At 39.3% G+C, this 18004-nt stretch overlaps 1 long non-coding RNA gene across 3 annotated transcripts in view; it reads right to left on the reverse strand.

Annotated features, from left to right (window-relative positions):
• LOC137153706 (uncharacterized) overlaps positions 1-18004 on the reverse strand; it is a 30717-nt gene that overhangs the window by 10450 nt on the left and 2263 nt on the right. Inside the window, exons 1-3 of one of the 3 annotated variants that reach the window (XR_010919881.1) lie at positions 10503-10754; positions 4086-4160; positions 2313-3490 (exon numbers count right to left, since the gene is read on the reverse strand). This is a non-coding gene — a long non-coding RNA (uncharacterized lncRNA). Of the gene's footprint in view, positions 1-2312; positions 3491-4085; positions 4161-10502; positions 10761-18004 lie in introns of those variants that run through there. The other 2 variants (XR_010919883.1, XR_010919882.1) reach the window with 2 other exon arrangements.

Genomic DNA, 18004 nt, shown 5'->3' on the forward strand with positions numbered 1-18004 from the left:
GTGTCCAAAAAATATAATTGCAGTTGATCTGTTAGGATACACTAGACTAGATAATATATAATGGAATTGCTACATCTAATATCTTTATGTTATAGGGGCTGATTGAATTTTAGACCAAGACAATATTTTAACCCCTTGGCCTGATCTCAGTTTCCAAGCTGCACAAGTAGCAGTCACTTGCAGTGCTGGAAGAAATTAAGGGACAGCATTGGGTGACACACAATGATATGCAGGATAAAGGCTGCTGAATTTAAAAAATGCCCGAGGAAGAAGAGTTACAGAAGAGGATGGGAAAAGGAAGTGATAGGCAATAGAGGAAGGGTCTTTAGGAAAAAGAGTAATGAGAGAAGATTGGGAAAAAATACAGACATGGAGAAAGACGGGGTATAAGAGAACTAGAGAGATGAGGAAGGGGTAGAGTGAGTAGAAGAAGCAGGTAGGAGCAGAAACGAACATAGAAAAGGAGAGAAGAGGAAGAAAGAACAGGCAACTAGGAAAGGCCAGACAGGCAGTAAGTGAACTACTGAGGTAACTAGTTTTTGGTCCACTTTGGGAAGAATGTGCCTTGCATTAAGGGGCAAGGACCTGGACTGAGATCTCAATTCAATTTTAGTCTAAACAAAAGAAGGAAATGCCAAACACTGCTCTCTCTTCCTCTCCCCATCTAATCATTTTTTAATTTGAATGTCCCCCCTTAGAATGAATTGCATTGGGAAAGCAATGCACTCCAAGAGGGTGTGTTCTGCTCACTATGCTCTTTGTAAATGAAAGGCAAAAAATTCACAGGGAAAGACCCTAACACTCATGATGAATTCCCAGTTCTATGGCCAATATCTTCCACCACCATAGCTACATCTCAGTAAGGTATAGGAAACAAGAGAGAGAATCAGTCAAAACAAAAACATCCAGCCGGCCCAGTGAATAATTCACTAAGGGAAAAACTTAATGGGGGAGACCCTAGAGATAATGCTCATCCCAAAAGAATGAGACATGCCTCCCACCCAGGATAAAAATTCAACACAAGGAATTACACTGCAAAGTGTTAGTGTCACAGCACAACAGCATACACAGCAGTGTACACATCATTTGTGTGTTTGTGACATGATGTAGCAACAACATAGTGGTTCAGAAGTTTGTCTCAGACAAACCCTCAAAGGATACTAACCTCAGAAGAGTAGAAAGCTCTGCATCAGTGATCGTAACAGTGATGGTGTAACATAAGAAATGTGATCAAGCATTGCAGCATCCTAAGAGGGTTCTTAAGGAATACTGACTGTCTTCGGCTTTTCTTTCCTTCCAGGATTTATGTAAAATCCATAATGAATATAAGGGAGTTATATTTAAGACTGGCATACAACTACAGCCAAAGGAAACAAACAGGTTCACCAGCTGCTATAGTCTGCCTACTATGGAGTAGATTGCTGCACAGTATTAACACATACATGCTCTTCTTGCTTTCAGAAAAGCTATTGAAATCAATAGAACATATTTCCTATTTATTTCGGTGAGGCTTTGCAAAATTAAAATATGTAGTAAAAACAATGTGTGTGAGCCACCTGCTTACTGTATGATGGATTAGATTGGCATGGAATGACAGCTGCTGCACAGCCAACAGCATTTCAGATACTCTATTACCTTGCCAACTGGACTTAAATTCACACATGATTTCCTTTACTAGCACTGAATGAATTTTGCTGCTATTAACATGCATTGGCAATTGTAATGAATCATCCAGGGCTATAGGACCCGTCATTATTTCAAATAAAGAACAATCTGTGTCCCGTGGAAGAGGCAGCTAGGAGAGAATGAAAAAGAGTCAGCAATGTGTTAATAGCCCAAGTGAAGTGAACAGACATCGACCCAGTGTGTTACCAGAGTTAAAATACACACTGAGGTACTTGTTAGATATTTGCAGTACAATGTGTTAAATGTTAGTCAGAAACTAAAGACACAATTAACTCACTATGTAAGCCCATAGGCTAGCCTGGAGTCTGTAAGAGTTGCCATGTTCCTATTGGCCAGCAGTGCCTAGGAATTATAAAAGTTGCAACTAATGCTTGATGCTGTTTTACATCTGGCACCAAAGCTGGGAAGAGCTCCAACAGAAATAGGCTGTCTTAGATATCCCCTCATATTAAAAAAAAAATTCTCCTGAGGGCCAGATCCTCAACTAAAGTAAGGTGATACATTAGTGGGTGCTTTAGGATTGTGAAATACCCAACAGCACTCTAGTATTTAATAATGTCTGAGTTGTGGTAGGCCCAGTAATTATTTTTACCAATATAAAATGCCAAAACTAGGTTGCAACTATCCAGTCTGCCAAGTTTCTTTATTGTATATCAGTCTGCTGTTTTCCTTTGGTAGTGCCATCAATAAACAAGTCTGATGATCAACCGCAAGGTTTTCACAGTTTCATTGTGTCATGGCTGGTTGAAGCTATCTGAAGAAAGCCTGCGACATATGTGGCTCTGATTCAGTCCCATAACTTCCAAAAAAAACAAAAAAAAACCACTCCCTCCTGCTGAAGAATCACACAATGTTATCATTATCAAAACTGATCTCAAATTGCTTTTCTCACATACCAGGTCTAAAACCACCAACAAATATATTTGCCTTATTCCAGGGTAACTTTCAACATCACATTTTTCTAGTGGTGGTATTTCTGAAAAAGTTCCGTGGGACTTGACATCTGCCAGGTCACAACACCTGAAGCAGGGAGCTGGCACCAGCCTGTGGAATAGGAGCAGAGACTAGAGGGTGAGTAGCGTCAGGCTCATCCTGCAACTCCCATCCCCAAGACTTCCCTCATTGTTTTAGCACCCTTGGAGGTTTCTTTGGAAGGATTGGGGACCTCCATTTCAGATTTTTCCCCAGGTTCCCAAAAGTCTGTGTGGCCCTGCCTGGGAGAAAGCTAATTAGTTAGAAAGGGTGGAGGTGGGGGTAGAAGGAAAGGGGGCTGAGTTAAACTCCCTTAAATGGCCCCTCTCACCATGTGACAATCTTCCTGGTATGGAGGGAGGCGGGGGAGAATTCTTTTCTTTTTGTGATTAGGAGCTTTACTTTTGCAGGCACTGGAGAGCACTGGAGGCATCTTGGACTTTAAATAACTTGCTGGCTTACAAACAAGATTGGAAACAACCAGGAGAGCCTTAATATTTAAACACAACATTACAATTCTAGATAAGAATACACATTAATAACGATGTTTAATCCACCATGTTGCAATGGAACTAAAATGGCCTCTAGAGAGAGATTTTTGTATTAAACTTCTCTATGGTGAGCTGATTTGTAGAAGGGGTTAGCAGAGATGAGGCCCTTCAGGCTTTTGTCTGGGTTCTGTTGCCATGTTATCAAAATGGCACCATCTCCATGAAATGTTTCAATTGTGATCAATCAGCATCTCCAATGGAAAAAAACAAAACCGAACATTCTTCTGAAGAATTTATGACCAGCTCTACTTCCCACAGTTTCCCCCTCAAACCTCATGTGCCTAGGAAAGAAAACAAAACAAAAAATAGACAAATACTCACACAATTTACTGGAAAAGAAAGTCAAATCAGCTCAACTTGCTGCATCACAAAGAACCATGCGATTTGTCCCCAGAAGTCTCAGTAACACAAACAGGGGACTACAGCATCAGTGAGGGCCCAGAAAGTCGTGTATGGCTTTACAGTGCAGCTGCTCTCACCTGGGTGCTCAGGCTCACGTCCTGATCACCCAGATTAACTGTGCAGTGAAAATAATACCCTGTGCAAAATATTTACATAGCACTCAGATATCTGAGTCAGTACTGAACCAATGCCCCAGCAGAGCAATGAGATGCACTGTGTTTATGGAGGGGCCATCTTTCAAAGGAGACATAAAAATCAAGGTCCTGTCCACTTTTGGTCTTTCAGCCATCTGGTTGGGGAAGGAATATCAGCCTCTAGTAACTCTAAGGAGATGTTTGTATGCATTTTCCTGAAAGATGAAAGTGAATCAGCTTCCATGGGCTATTATAAGGCTGTCATCACTGTTCTCCTGTGTGACTTGAGCTCTATTCAGATGAAAGATGTCAAAAGTCTATGTACATGAAATACTCCTACCTTATTCCTGAAAACTTGATTGCTCTGCATTTCAATTGGTGTTCAAGGAATTATGGTCTCAGCACAGGGGTGTATCTAAAATACCAAAATAAATTATGTTACTTTAATTACAGAAATATTGTGTAATAAATACATGCATAAATCATTTTTAATTTAGATAATAGCAGAAAGGAAAAAAACAAACTTCACATTTCATCTAATATTTTTGTTCTAGAATTTTTAAATTGGGCTAAATCTAGAGATGCTATGTATTCAGCTAATGTTATTTCAAATAAGCATGGTATTTACAGTGGAAATACAAACAGGTCCTAACCAGCTACAAGTGTCCTGCCAGCAGCCCTGGTTCTTATACTTTTTCAAGCTATTAAAGAATAAAACCAGAGATTTTTTTAAAAAACAATATGATTCTTAGACCTACTGGTCAGCATAGTAGCCTGCTTCTCTGACTTTCACATACAAAGTATCCTTGCCAAATTACATAGCAACACATCATTATTTTGTCAGAAAGCTTTTGGGTCAAGAAAAAAATTACAGATAATCTCAGTCCACCAGAGGGCAGACTGCTCTACTACAGCAGAGATTTACAGTAGTAAAATAAGGGAAATTATAGTTGGAGTTGGAAGAAACAGTAGCAGTTCTCTCGCTCTGTATAATTCTTCCAATGAGTTTACTATAGTTAAAGACCAAAAAGAAATCTATATTAAAATAGAATATTCATACTAACAAACTGACCGTTATTGAAGGCTGTTAATTCATTAATAATGAATTTTCTTCCTACTCTAGGTATTTATAGGAGCCTTTGAATTTTTAGTGGTATACCATATTCTGTTTATGCCGCCATTTCTCCACAATAATGGGATGAATAAAGATAGAGTGGCATCTTTCAGACTGACTTCCCTTGCTATGGTTTATTTAAGTTAAATCTTTAGGGCTAACTTTATTCTTAGAGTCAGTTGTCATATACCACATGAATTGTAAAAATCATCAACTCTACGTGCATGCTGAAGCATGGTGACTAATTTTACAAGAATCAACTATGCATCTGCATATTAGAGGGAAGGAACATGCCCTTAATGATGACAGTCTGTTAAAGTGGACATTTCTTAAACAAAATGGAAAATTATTAAACGCCATTGACATTAAACTGCTGTCTGTCTTTGAAGTAGTTGTGATGCCAGGGTACAAGACGACAACATTTTTAGAAGAAAAAGCAAAGTCTTCTATAACAGTAACCAAACTTGTATAGAAATGGGTCAGCAGTTGATTGAGACATCATAATTTTCACATGATCTGCTATATTTGGAGTTTATCTGGAGGCGCTTCCATCAGTGTTTGTATTGCTTGTGTGAGATGTTTTCATAATCACAATATGAAGTCTTAGAATCCTTCAAACCCAATACAATTGTCAGCAAAAACTATATAAGCTAATACTTGCTGAAGCATACAATACATTTGTTGTCTTCTACCAGGACACACCAAGTTGAAGTGGAACCAGAGCAACAGGTGCAAAACCTGCAAATGTATCTCCACTGCTACAATGATCAACAGCTCCCATAACTCACCTTTCAAGATCCACGGGTCCTACACATCCATATCACAGCATGTGTTGTACACCTCATGTGGTGCACTAAATGCCACAACAATTATGCAAGTGAAACCAGACAATCACTACTCACTTGGATGAGCTTGTATAGGAAAGTGACTAAACCAATAAACCACTCTATCACTTCTGAACACTTTTCACGAAGCAATTGGACGCATCAGGCCTTATCCCTCAAAAAAAGAAAACTGGCCAATACTTTCAAAAGACAAGCCTGGAAGCTTCAATTCATAACTTTGCTAGACACTAAAAATCCTGGTCTTAAAGACACTGGATTTATGATTACAAGACTGTAACCCACTAACCCCCTTTTGTGCAGGGGTGTTAAAGGGCCACTTCACCTTGAATGCTCCCTTAGAATATGTGCTAACTACTTACACTAAGCTATCTGTTCCATCTTGTATTTAGTTGCGACACTCTGAATACCTTTCCCAGACCTAAACACTCTGTGTAGCTTAAGCTTCTCCCGCTCTCACACAACCAGAAGTGGCCAATAAAAGATTACCGCACCCACCTTGTCTCTCTAATGTGTTTTCTATGGCATTCTGATTACATGTAGCACTGCACACACAAAAAATTACACTAGCCATTGCCAGGACACAAACTCACCCACAGGCATACATCTCAGCCTAGAAACAGACTAGGCAAACAGGAAACTATTAAAAATTCTAGGGTTTATGATGATTACTTTCTTTTTTTTTTTTTCAGATAAAACCCTATTCTTAGAAAATTTGCACAAAAAGTATCCTGCCCTCTTTTCTCAGACAAAAAACTAGATTCCATCTTACTTTAAGATTCTTTCCAGAAGGTCATATTACTTTGCATTACCATCTGCCCTAAATGCAAACCTCCCACTCTACCTTGTCATTCTTGCACCTAATCCTCTGTAACCCTTACACCTCCTACACTAACTAGCCTAATGCCATTCTTGAAAACTGTGAAGTGATAGTTTCATTACACTTTCAGCCTCCCTCTCTCTAGTCAACTAACTGGTGGAACTACTCATATACTCTACTGGTGAGATGACACTGGCTTTCTCCATATTCTGCAATACACTGTCTGCCCTTGGAAACAAGAAAAATCATAAACACACTATGTAATACTTTGACAGTATATTAATTGATACAATATATACCTATCCCTGTGAAAGATACAGCTAGAGGTATGAGTATATAAGTGGGAGCCAGGAACTCTGGAGATCTAACCCAAGTTCTGAGAATAGCTTCCACAGTGACCTTAGACAAGTCCCTTAGGCCTAAATTTTCAACTGTTTGTTGATTTTGAGGCATGTCAGCTTTTGGGTGCCCAGACAGATACCCAAGAACTGGCTTCCAACAGTGTCTAGTGCCTATAAGTCCTACTACAAATTTAGACTTCTGTCACTTTGCTTCAGTTCCTCAGTAAAGTGGAAGTTGTACTTGCACAATAATAATCCACAGATGTTGTATTAGTTGATGTTAATGCAAAGCACTATGAAGAGTGCTGTGTAAATTTCAAGCATTATTATACCTTGCAGTGTGTATAGAATAAAGAAGGTAAACATGTAATAACCTCATGCATACCACTATGTCAAAGTTCTTTCCTCCCTTATATGCACCTTGCTTTTCCACCTTCCTTGCCTCCTGCAGTATTTCCTAACCTCATATCAGACATGAGTGGAAATTAACAAGCACTAATCTAGTATTCTGGAAGGACCAAATCCAGGCTTCATGAGCACAGGGGACTGAGCCAGAAGAACGATTGAGGTTCCACTGTAGGAAGGAGGAGGATGCATTTCAGGACCATTAAGTGTTCACTCCCCTGGCCTGCTAGAGGGCCTTTTTACAAATAGAAGACCACCTTCACTAGTACACTAACTGCATATGTCCACCAGATAGCCCAGTGTAATGTAACACCTCTGGATGAATCATCTGCAGAGACTGAACCCAAGAACCTCTGGATCAGAGAGTCTACTGCCTGAATTGAAGGCTCAGACTCATTTGCTCAAAAGATGTAGCAGACTCAAACCACTAAAGGGGGACAGAACACACTGATTTGATATGCTACTATGACCCATGCTATCTTCTGCAGAGAGGTTGAGGAGCTACTGCAGCAATAACTCTACACTGCTACAGAGTGACTTGAGAGATAAGGTGTCAGATTTGGTCACATGAAATAATCCAACAATATACCAAGCTCATTTATTCGTAGTTAAAACCAACTCAAGTAATATTTATGGTAAGTGCAAAGAGTTAGTAAGCCTTAACAGACTACTGACATCATTTGGATGATATTGTCCATTCAGGGCTTATACTCATTACTGGGTCATTCTAGGTTCAGCTAAAGAAGCCATTCTCAAAGTTTGGGTCACCTGCATACTCATTATGCGATGTTCCACTGAGTCTCAGTGTTATGTATGGTTAAGCAGCTTAATTACTGTCTTGCCTGGTCTTTTCAATGATCATTTTAGTGTTGCAGTCTCCAGTGCAATGTACATGTGAAATAATGGCATTTTTAGGAAGTTTGGAGGTGAGCTACATTAACTACTGACAGTAAGATTGAGTGTAAGAACAGTCTGGAATCTCTTCTACAGAAGTAAAAGATATTCTAAATATTTTAATGTATTTTTGACCTTCTAGTACATGTAATTATTACACCACTGTAAGATTCATGTTAGTGAAATGAGGTTCATGCCCCTGAGTTCAAACCGACAGAGCCAGAAATAGTTGTGTTTGACAAGTAGTTTACATGTCTGACTATTTTCCAATCTGTAAAATAAATACTTACCTACCTGAGACAGGTGTCATTTATAAAGTGCTTTGAGCTCCTCCAGTGGTAGATGCTATAGAAAGGCAAAGTATTTTTTATTACTGCTATAACCATAGATGCGCTAAGTTTTGGCTCATGCAGGGTCTTATTTGACCAGGAAACAGCCCTATAAATTTAAAGTTAAAGTAGTGTAAAAAAGGAAGGAAGCCGATTACATCAAAAAAGGAAATGAAACAAATAGCATGGAGCATTTCCAATACATAACAAATAATCAGCTAAAGGGCTATGACGGGACCTGAGTGGGAAGCTTGTGACCTATAATCAGACTATATTGCTGTAAGTCTGAATCAAAATGCTCCAGGATTAGACCAGAGTAGATAGGCAATTAGAATTGCTGAATGTTGCCAAGGCATCAAGCCAACAAAAATTACAACCGAACAAACTGAATGAAGGAGAATGGGGGAAAAAGAGAAGGAAGGCTTTAATTAAAATATATCTGGAAGCTCACAAGGAATGGGGAAAGTGCCAGTAACTGGAAGATGGTTAACTACACTGAGGGGATTTGTTCTCTCATTAATGCGTGGGGGGATTGGAAGTGTAACTTCTACCACCATTAACTGGAATGACAGTAAGTGTGTGATTCAAATGTGTATTGGTGGGAAAATAGATCTGAGTGTCTAGACTGGCCTTTCCAGTAAAGACAATGCCCAACCAGATCGTGATTTTTGGGTGTAGATGCAAATGGTCACTAGTATGAAGCCACCAAATCAACTTATCTTTGTGAGTCAATCATATTTAAGCTAAGCCTCTGAAATGTATTTCATGAAATTAAAAACTCAAAATATGCACATTGCAAGATGTGGATAATACCCCCCACAGGATACTTAGGGTTAGAGGATTACTATAACTATTTATGTTCATCATTAATTAACACAAATAGTAACAAAAAGTGAGTGGATAATGCACTGAAGTTTGCACTGTGTTCTGAAGAGGTACAGCATTAAGTATTATCATATAATTAGTTAGAAAAAAAGCTAATTCACAAGTAGGTGCTAGATGTCACTTTGTTTTAAGTTAGTTAACTTTATTTAGGTCTTGTTTGGCCTCTCACAAGACAGGGACTTTTAAAGGAAGGAATAGATGCACCTTTCCAAGTGCTTTGAAAGAAACTACTCCATAAGTAAGATTTCTTTAGGACCACAAAGGATAAGCATTAGCCAGTAAGCAATCCAGTGGCTGAACACTGAACACACAAAAAAAACCCCCACAAATTTAGCATTAACAACAAAATCTGACAAATTGCTCAGAAATGAAGAAATTTGGAGAAGTGAAAAGTTAAAAGTTATAGCCATGTGCTAGATTTTTCTAGATTTTTTTTAGATTTTTTTCAGGTTAAAATGATGGGCTATATTGTGTCTTAATTTACACTATCTAGTCACATATAGCAAGCATAGACAGGCCATATGTCTTTTCTTGGCCCTTAAATGCTCCTGTTTTCCAGTAGACTTGCCTTTTCTCCATCTATTGGCAGTCATACCATTTGCTATTCAGGTGACTGGCTGCAATGAGCCAACGCCTGTTTCCTCTATGAATAACCACTTCTTCCCCTTCCTTCCAATTATTTTAGCTGCCAGCAAGTTAGTGGTCTTGTATTCCTCAGTGCAAAACTGACTGTCAGTAGGGAGCAAGGCTACATTGGGAGAGACTCCTGTGTGGCTACAGTCTCAGCTTAAATTTTTGTTTTAGCAATCTCATTGGTTTAACTGTCAGAGAGCTAGGGGGAGGAGGGCAGTGGTCCCCATTTAGATGTAATAACTAATTGGCTTGGTGCTCCACCTGCCCTCCCCATATGACAGTCCTAAATGAATGTATCAACGTATTATATATATGTGCTCTTTTATAAAGTGTTTTAGTCAATTTGAAAAAACACTATAAAATAAGAAGTCACACTGAAAAGTTAACACATGAGAGACTCACTTCCTAGTTTAAAAAAGATTTAAATTCTCTCAGCTCCCCAAAAACAAGAGGGAAAAAATGAAGGCAAAAGAATAATGCCACAAGACACTTACCACTGAATTGGTGTTCTAGCTTGGTCTCACATCAAAATGTTGAGGGTTTGTTGTTATTTTAACTTTTCTGAAAGTGCTTTTTAAAAAAGAGCACACACCTCTTGGAACGGCCTTGGCCATGTATCTTCAGACAATAAGGGTACAATTTATCAACTAAGATGCTAATTCTATCTGCATGGAATCCCACTAAATAACTGCCTCCATGTGGCCACAGGTGGACCACTTCACAGGACTGGATCTTGAAGTCAATGGGAATATCTGTGCCAGTAAACGCCATGCTTGCCGACAAGTATTTTCAGGATCAAGGCCTAAGATTAATGTTAAATTGTCATGTTATGATTGTAATATGAATCAACAAAAGCCAAGTAGTTCAGAGTCAAAGGCTGAAACTTGTTCTAAGTAGGCTAGGCCCACCTTCAAACTTTTGTATTTTGTGAAGAAACAACCTCTGGACTCTGACAAGCAAATTTTCCAACTGCTTTGCAGGATTTGTCATGTGATTCCAATTAAAGCCAGTTAGGAGTCTAAGTAATTCTTTGAGCATGTGGATGTTAGCAGCTGCACAGAGGAAGCCACTTACATTGCACAGCAAGGAGTTTTAGTCCTATGAAACCCAGGTACTGTGCTACATGTTAAGTGCTATCTATTTAACTAGCTATTTACATATATGGAGCTCTCTTGTAGCAGTAGACATATAAACATCTATTACTCTGTTACTGATAGGGCTTTGTTTTTTAAAGCAATAAGTTGTTTGCATAAAGTTGATAGCATTTTTACACTGAGCAGCTGCAGAGTAAGCTAATCAGCGAAGGGAATACAGATGAACAAACAAAACTGGTCACCTAACAGTCTGCTAACAATTTATGTAATTTCTGATTATACTGATGCACAAATAGGAAGACTCATGCTGGTTTGTGCTCCACTGAGGAGCAAGAGGAAAATGGCTGTATAGCCAATGGATAAAGAACAAATTGATTAGAAAAGTAATTTCAGTCTTAGAAGAAACAGTATTATTCCCAGACTTGGTGATGGTCAATGAATATTTGTAAAGCACTTTAAAATATTTAAAGAAAAAAGGTGCTATGCAAGATCAAATTATTATAATTATGGGGCCAAAATCTGCCCTCAGATGCTCATGTATAAATCCAGAGCACCTTAGCAGTTTTATATAGCTACTCAAAAGTCATAGTGTGTCCCAGAGAGTAGAATCTAATGTGTGGTATTCAGTCTTCAATATGCAGATATAGTACCTTACCAAAGTTAATTCTGTAAAATATATAAAAATATAATATTTATTTTACCACAGAGAATCCATTTTGATATGTGGTTTAACAGTCTAAAAATATATTACTGAAGCTATTAAGTAGTTATATTTTTCCTCGAGAGATAAATCCTGACTTTTCCTCAAGGCTTATTCAGGCAAAAGTCTTGTTGTCTCCCACTGGCTCTAAAAGGAGTTTTGCCTGCATATGAATGTCAGACTCTGGACATTAGGTGCAGATATTCAAAGTTATTTAGGTGCCTAAAAAAGCAAATAGACACCTATCTGCTGCTTTAGTTACCTAAATGCATTGCAAAATCTGGCCCTTAGTAAATAGTGAAGGACTAATATAAAGCACAATTTGGTTTAAGACTACATTTGAAAGCTGCTCTCAAGCCTCATTTGCAGATTGGCTGGCAGGCAATTAGTGTGAAGGCATACTCCATGAACATTTGGTTGCAGGAATGGGTGGGGAGATGTTTTTTAGCATGGGATTTTTTTTTTTTTATTTAAGGGTGAGGGAGTCAAGAATTACTGGTTGCAAAAGCATGAATAAGTCTTAAAAAGAGGTTATTCTCTAGTTTATGATACTTAAGTACGCACCTAGGATTTATTCCAGTGAGACCAGTAAACAGAAGACTAAAATAAAAAGGCAGAAGGCCAAAGTATCAAAGTGCTGTTACAGTACATAAAAAAGCAATCAACTTGGGGTTCATTGTAACACATTTAATAATGAGCTTCCCATATTTAGACACAAGAGATCACAAATTCAAACCCCCTGGAAAGGTGGTGATACAGTTATACAACCACTTCCAAAAAAAATGCATTTCTTTATTGCTACCTATGCACCCTATGGTTTCTGTAAGAAACCTAATAACTATCTACACCCTAATGCAAAAAATAATCTGAAGTGCTTCTAGAACTCCACTAATCAGCAAAATACTGTCAATAATAAAGCCCCTTCATTTCATGCTAAGCTTGGTCTTAAAATACCCATAACATTTAACAAAACACCACTCAACACTAGTGTGTTTTGTTGCCTGATTCATCTTTTAGAGGTTTTCAAAAACCTTCTAGTCAGTACATAAGATAGGATACATATTGTCAGGGATAAGTTGTTAAAGTGAATTTGAAATGTGCTTCTCAAAATATCGTTTACACATTTACCAGATGGTAAAACAAACATGTAAATTGTTATCGTGTATACACCAACTTTATACTACAATTTTACACTGTAGAAATGGTGTAAAAAATGTTACATATTGTGTTACTTGCTCATTTAATAGTTTATTAGCTTTTCAAAAAATAAAAGTTTGGAGAATGTGTTTGCTTTTAAAGAAAGTGATTAGACTATTCAGCTTTTTTTAAACCACACACACACACTTCGTAGATCTGCTCATACATAATTCACTGACCTTATCAAAAGGTAACTAGCGTAAGGACTTTATTTCTAAAGGTTTCTCTACACCAAGTTGCAGTACCTTAAAGTGATTTTTAAAAGCTTCAGTTAAACCCGAGCAAATCTGTGTGACCACTCATTGATTGAAACTGGCTTTTTATCAGTTTAGCGTGAACCTGCAAAATACAATTAAGTCGATTTAAAAAAAATCACTTTAATTAAAAAAATGTAACTTTGTATGTAGACCAGTCTAAGGACTAACAAGCCACAGTGCTGTTGGAATTCTCTCTCCAGCCACCATTCACACTCAGATGAGTGTAAATTAATACTTTAGATATGACCAAACAGAAGGCATGTGTTGACAATTTTGCACAGCAAATAGCACCTAATCCACAAAGGATTAGCAATACAAGAAGTGACACAAAAATCTTATTTGTCACATAGTGATCATTGCCCTTCATTCAGACCAATGGTTCTGACATCCATCAGGATCATTAACAATTGAATGTAAGAGATTGAATAAAAGATGCTGAAAAGGTAAAAAGTTAACATCTTTCCTATTAAATGCCCAGCCTTTCCAACAGGCTATGACCAGACACTTGTTGTAAGCACCAACCCACATGTGAGTTCTATTTCACCACTACATTTCATCTCTTCTGTTTAAGGCTAAAACCTTTGATCTTATCACAGTTCTCTCTTTGGATTATTGTAACCATCTTGTAAACACAAGCAGTTCTCTCACAAACACCCCCTCATGGCCAGAAGTCACTCTATGGGCACCCTGCCTCTGTTCTCCTAGGCCCCCCCGTCATCACCCTTTAAGAACACTCAAGTCAAAAGTAGTTCAAACATTCCCCTTCTGGGGGACAGTTTGAGTTCTCAGGTGCACAGTGGCACTCTAGGCCCTAACCCCAATCCAGTGTCACTCTCCTAATAATCTAAAACATTAAGTCTTTCAAAAATGACCAACTCACAGTCCTTATTCTCATGTCAGCTGGGCACAGTCCCACCTCCAGGAGAGTAGCTTTCTGCTTCCCAGCACCTCCAACCTGAAGTTTGTCCTTTTCCACAGGCCTTTCCAGGGAGGGGGCCTTTGCACTTTCTACCTGCCTGAAGAGCTTTCATCACCTCTCTCCTGCATCTTGAACTTTTCTCCTGCTGCTTTAAGGAACTACAGGAATATTCTAACTACCTAAAATGTCTACTACTATAAGTTCAGTTTTTTGTGCTTCCCCACTTCACTACAACTTCCTTTGCCTTTTGTCCTGGAATCACCAAATTCTCCAGAGGTGGAGCTCATCCTGTAATCAGGATTGATTTAGGCCTAAGTGCTGCAGCCCATGGAGTAAGCCACCCTAGTGCACATCTCCTTTCAGCCTTCTCTGGTTTATCCAGCATGCTTCTGTTATTTTAGTAAAACCATTCACTGGGTGATCATTGCAGCCCTCAGGAGCCAGAGTCTTTGTGATGGAGTTAAGCTCGTGTTAGCAAGTAAATCAATCTACGATAATTTTTAGCTGAGGGTTGGCTGCTGAATCTGAACACTATTTTAGATTCTCCTGTACACCTTTTTCCACAGCTGCCTGACTTATAGTCACACAGCATATATAGCAGGGTTCCTTTCTTTTGTTGCAGTGCCAGCAAACAGGGAACAAGATCTTTGTCTTGTGCACTCCGTGGTGTCCAGTACATTTTGAATAAAATCTTATGCCCAAAATTAAGCAATGGTATTCAGATGTTTCTGAGTTAGCAGCCAAAGAAAGAATACCTTGTCCCCATAGAGAGCAACTGTATGACTGAAGAAATTAGGACCCTGTTTCTAGATATATTATACTTGGATAAAAATGCTAAGATAGTTCAAAGAATTCCAGGCCTCCATTACACCTTCCCCACCTCTTCTCCCACTCCCTTTCCTCCTCTCCCTATTCATGTAGGACAGTGTTTCTAAACCTGGGGTTTTAGAGGGGTCGCAAGTGCAGAGCTGGTATTGGGGGTGGCAAGAAAGGCAATTGCCTGGAGCCACAGGGGCACCATGAAACTAAGTTACATGCCTCAGCCCCGTGGGGGTGGGACTCAGGCTTCAGTAGTTTGGAAAGGTTAAGAACCACTGATGTAGGACATCTCCAACTGTTACCCTACCCTAACATGTATCTATGTAGCACTGTCTGGTCTTGTGACTTCGACAAGTAGTAAAATTGCATATTTCCATAATTTTATTGGAGATCTGGTGTAGCAGTCATGGAAACATACATAAGCTGTAAGTAATTTTAATGTACTTCATTGTCTCTCTTTATGAAATTTTTTTTAAAAATCAGAGTGCTGCTGCAGCTGAATCATTTTCCTGTTCCACCACTCAGACCATGGATATCAACTCTGTCTTTTGCCACATCAGAATCAGTCTTTGACCTCACCTTTGTGAATTATAAACTTGTTTTATTTTTAGTCTCAGCAGAAGACTAAAAGTCTGCACTCAGCAGAATTTGTGAATTGTTTTGCTCCTTAGGATTAATATAGCAAGAGAGACCAGCAGGGAGCCAGACTAAAATGGCTGCCTAAAATCTGAGCTTTGAGGGGATAGCAAAGTAATTACCTCCATTAAACCCCTAAAAATACCGAATCCATTGAAAAACAGAGCAGAGGACAGATTCTCTCCCATGTAAAAATCTGAAAATTTAGAAATACTAAGTGTTTCTGGCTCACAGCATGGAGAGACCTATCAAATTCCAAATAAGATGGCAGTTAAATCAAGCAGAAATTCTAGGGCAAATGAAGAGGCCGTAAGAGATGATCAGACAACAAAGCTTCTACCAGTAAAGGAGGAAGTTACTGACTTGGAAGAGTGTCACTGTGCTAAAGCCAGTCGACTAAGGGGGAGAGAGAGCTGCAGAACCGCATGGCACTGATGAAACAGAAAGATTCAGCTTAAATGGGATGCTATAGAAAACAGAGTGAGAAGCTACATCATCAGAATTAAGGGACTGCATGAAAATGCTGAAGGGGGAAACTCAGTCCAGAATGTGATACCTTTAACTGTGAAGTCTGAGCTCTCCAGAAGAGGTGGAGGTGGAAAGAGCATCTAAGGTGCTGTTCCCTACATCAGGGCCTAACAATAACAGACCCAGAGACTTAAACTTCACCATTATCAGCAGAAAGACTTAATTATGAAAAAAGTCAGAAAGCATTGAGTTCATATTCAAAATCCACAAGCTGTATTTTTGGCATTACCTCTCCTTCCTCACTTTTAAATTTAAAAAATAAAATAAAAAAAGCTGGGAAAAACTACAGCAACATTCATCAGGGCAGATATCTACTACAGATGGTGATTCCCATTTAATCTCATTCAGCTTCCAAGATCAGTTTTACACAGTATGAGACTTTAAACAATACATTCCAGTCATTTGGAACAGAACTCCAAATCTCCAGTCATACAAGAGGATATTACAGAGGTATAAACCAAGGATAAAATGCTGGAAAACTCCTGGCAGATGGTGAAACCCCAAAAAAAGAGCATTGGAAAAATAAGACTCTAGAGACCTTGCTGGCAATGGCAAAAGTGAAGCTGAACAGGAGGGAAACAGATACCTGAGGAACAAACTGAAGATAATCCAGAAGGGATTTCCTGGGAGCCATTGAGAATGAACAGTTGTAGAGTTGCCACCTATTCAGTTTTTTCCCAGAACTGTCCCTTGTTTGAGGTAGCTGTCCCAGAAAATCTGGGTGCTTAGTACACATTGCCAGCTGTCCAGGTCTATGGGCTCAGGATCATCCCAAATGTCCCAGTTTTTAGTACTTCAGAGGTGGCAACCCTAGTGTAGTGTAACCTGTTAATGTTAGAAGAGAAATAGTATAAAGTATGCTTTAACAGGGAATTTAATTCTGATAGCTGTGTTCTGTGTTTTACAAAGTAGAGGAAGTAAAAGACAAGGAGGGAACTGGGTTGAGTTACAGGGATGAAGGCAATTGGATAAAATAGAAAGGGAATGGGGAGGAGCCCGTTGGGGTTCTATGTAAATCATCCCCATGTAACTCAAAAGAGCAGATAGTAATCTATCCCTAAGTCCAAGAGCCCAGATCCCACAGGTGAAGAATGTACCTACTTTAGATTGCAAGAGAAGTAGTTCAAGTGTTCACGGAGAGTGTACAGAGCACAACTGTTTGGGCACTGGTTTACATGCTACGTTGGTATTTTTAGATTTAAAGTAAGGGGAATGCAAGAGAGGGGAGAAAACTGGGGAGGTGAGGAAATAGATAGGGAAGTTTACAAACAGAACCAAGCCCTTTAGGTACATAAGTGCCAATACAATATAATTAGAAACCAGAGACACGTTGGCCATACAAGGATTCATGCCATGAAGCTACTAAAAAAATCACACTTTCAAGCTCCCCTCCCCCGGCTGTAGCAGGGAGCACAGCAAAGCGCTCCTCCTAGGTCCAGAGGCGCTGGGGTCTCTGCTGGAGCCAGAGGGAGGGGAGCACTGATCTGTCCCCCTGGTTGCAGAAGAGGGCCACTGTCTAGGGACCCACATGGAGCACACGGGGCTACAGGACGTGTGTGGTTTCCCTGCTTTAGCCAGAGAGACAGGAGATCGGCCTCCTCGCTGAACTCAGTCTGGCTGGCTGGCTGCAGTTGGAGGGGGGGAGGAGGAGCGCCTGCTGATGAAGGGCCACCAGACTGCAGGGTTGTAAAAATGGTATCTGTGGCTCAAGCCAAAAAGGTTGGGAACCACTGGTTTAGTATGTAAAAGGCCACGATTGCTGGATTAACAGTAGGAGTGGGCTCAGTGTATGTTTTTAAAGGACTTCTTTAACATATTACAACACGTTGGAGATGAGACAATTTTA

Source organism: Emydura macquarii, unplaced genomic scaffold (genome assembly GCF_026122565.2).
Source record: "Emydura macquarii macquarii isolate MOO-44397 ecotype Brisbane River unplaced genomic scaffold, CSIRO-AGI_Emac_v2 contig_1253, whole genome shotgun sequence".
NCBI classification, from domain to species: domain Eukaryota; kingdom Metazoa; phylum Chordata; order Testudines; family Chelidae; genus Emydura; species Emydura macquarii.